Consider the following 2,650-nt stretch of genomic DNA (forward strand, 5'->3'; position numbering starts at 1 on the left):
CAAAGACTACAAGTCAGGGGAACTTTTTCCCTGCCCTGGAGCTGGTTTACTAGCATGCCACTGGCTTCAAGTAACAGAAAACACGACTAGCACAGGCTTAAACTCTAAAGCCATTTATTGCTTACCGCAAGGAGACCAGGAGTGGTAGGCAGTTCAGGAAAGGGTCAGCAACTAATTACGTCATCGAGGATCAAGGCTCTTTTTATTCTTATCTCAGTAAATGTGCGCTTATATTTCATTGTTCAGATCTGTTCACATAGCCAACCCTAGCTACAAGGGAGCCTGGGGGCCGGTAGCTGGCAGCTGAAAACAGGATAGCCATGAGTCGAACGTGCATCTTCTGGAGTCGTACCTATAACTGCTACAAACAAATCAGGGTTTATCAGCAAGGGTGGAGTAGGGAATGGATAAGCAACTACCAGTGTCTGCTACTAATGTGTATGTGTGTACATGTGAATAAATATAACAATAAATAAATTAATAAATAAATGTTCATTACTTTAAAAATATAGCTGGGTGTGGTGGTTCACACCTGTAGTCCCAGCCACTTGGGAGGCTGAGGCGGGAGAATCACTTGAGGCCAGGAGTTTGAGGCCAGCTTGGGTAACATAGTGAGACCGTCTATCTGTAAAAAACAGAAGTAGGTTTTTGTTTTTGTTTTGAGACAGAGTCTTGCTCTTGTGACCCAGGCTGGAGTGTAATGGTGTGATCTTGGCTCACTGCAACTTCTGCCTCCCAGGTTCAAGCCATTGTTGTGCCTCAGCCTCCCGGAAGCTGGGATTACAGGCGTGCGCTACCACACCCAGCTAACTTTTGCATTTTTAGTAGAGACAGGGTTTCTTAATGTTGGCCAGGCTGGTCTGGAACTCCTGGCCTCAAGTGATCCACACACCTCGGCTTCCCAAAGTGCTGGATTATAAGCATGAGCTACCATGCCTGGCCAAAAATTAGGTATATATTTATACATCAAAATATCTATAAAGAAATATAACACATTCTTAAATGTGTTTAGATCTGGAGTAGAAAGGTTGGACTTTGAGGATACTTTATATATTTTTATGTATATGTATTTTTATTTATTTTTTAAGAGACTTTAGGAGCAGTTTTAGGTTCACAGCAGAATTAAACAGAAAGCACTGAGATTTCCCATATACACCCTTCCCCCACACACGCTCAACTTCCCCCATTTTCAGCATCTTCCACCAGAGTGCTACATTTGTTGCAATCCATGAAACATCATTATCATAATCACCCAAAGTCTGTAGTTTACATTAGGGTTCACTCTTGGTGTTGTATATTCATGGGTTTAGACGAATTTATAATCCGCCATTATAGCAGCATACAGAGCAGCTTCACTGGCATAAAAATTGTTTGTGCTCTGCCTATTCATCCCTTCACCTACCAACTCTTGGCAACTACTGATCTTCTTACTTTCTTCCTAGTTTGATTTTCCAGAATGTCATACACAGGTATACCTTGGAGACTTTGCAGGTTGAGCTCCAGACCACCATAGTAAAGCAAACATTGCAATACAGTGAGTCACACTAATATTTTGGCTTCCCAATGCCTATAAAAGTTATGTTCACACTACTCTGTAGTCTATTAAGCATGCAAAAGGGATCTGGCAGTGGCTCATGCCTGTAATCCCGACACTTTGGGAGGCTGAGGCAGGAGGATCGCTTGAGCCAGGAGTTTGAGATAAGCCTGGGTAACATGGTAAAACCCCATCTTTACAAAAAATACAAAAATATACCTGGATGTAGTGGCACAAGCCTGCAGTACCAGCTATGAGGTGGGAGGATTGCTGAAGCTCAAGAGGTCGAAGCTGCAGTGGGCTGTGAGCATGCCATTGCACTTCAGACTGGGTGACAAAGCGAGACTCTGTCTCCACAAAAAACGCAAAAATTAACCGGGTGCGGTGGTGCACACCTGTAGTACCAGCTACTTGGGAGGCTGAGGTGGGAGGATTGCTTGAGCCTGGGAGGACAAGGCTGCGGTGAGCAGTGATCATGCCACTGCATTCCAGCATGGACAGCGATGTGAGACCCTATCTCAAAAATAAAATAAAATAAATAAATAAATAATAAATTCTTGTCATTTCAACAATGTTCAGAGCATCTTCACCAGGAGCAGATTCCATCTCAAGAAACCACTTTCTGTACTTGTTTCAGCAGCATATATACTTAAATTGGCACAATATAGAGAAGATTAGCATGGCCTCTGAACAAGGATGACATGAAAATTTGTGAAGTGTTCCACATTTTTTGACAAATGGGATCTAATTAAACTAAAGAGCATCTGCACAGCGAAAGAAACTATCATCAGGGCAAACAGGCAACCTACAGAATGGGAGAAACTTTTCCCAATCTACCCAAGTGACAAAAATCTAATATCCAGAATCTACAAGGAACTTAGATTTACAAGAAAAAAAACCAAATAACCCCACCAAAAAGTGGGCAAAGAACAGGAACAGACACTTCTCAGAAGAAGACATTTATGCAGCCAACAAACATCAAAAAACTCAACAGCACTGATCGTTAGAGAAATACAAATCAAAACCACAATGAGATACCATCTCATGCCAGTCAGAATGGCGATTATTAAAAAGTCAAGAAACAACAGATTCTGGTGAAGCTACGGAGAAATAGGA

At 42.1% G+C, this 2,650-nt stretch overlaps 1 non-coding gene across 1 annotated transcript; it reads left to right on the forward strand.

The window, feature by feature from the left end:
* The first annotated feature begins 2,162 nt into the window (after positions 1-2,162).
* LOC119624547 (U6 spliceosomal RNA) lies at positions 2,163-2,265 on the forward strand. The gene has a single exon (XR_005240713.1). It is a non-coding gene; the product is annotated as a U6 spliceosomal RNA (small nuclear RNA).
* The last annotated feature ends 385 nt before the right edge of the window (positions 2,266-2,650 follow it).

The sequence above is a fragment of the Chlorocebus sabaeus genome, chromosome 12, assembly GCF_047675955.1.
Source record: "Chlorocebus sabaeus isolate Y175 chromosome 12, mChlSab1.0.hap1, whole genome shotgun sequence".
Lineage (NCBI taxonomy): Eukaryota > Metazoa > Chordata > Mammalia > Primates > Cercopithecidae > Chlorocebus > Chlorocebus sabaeus.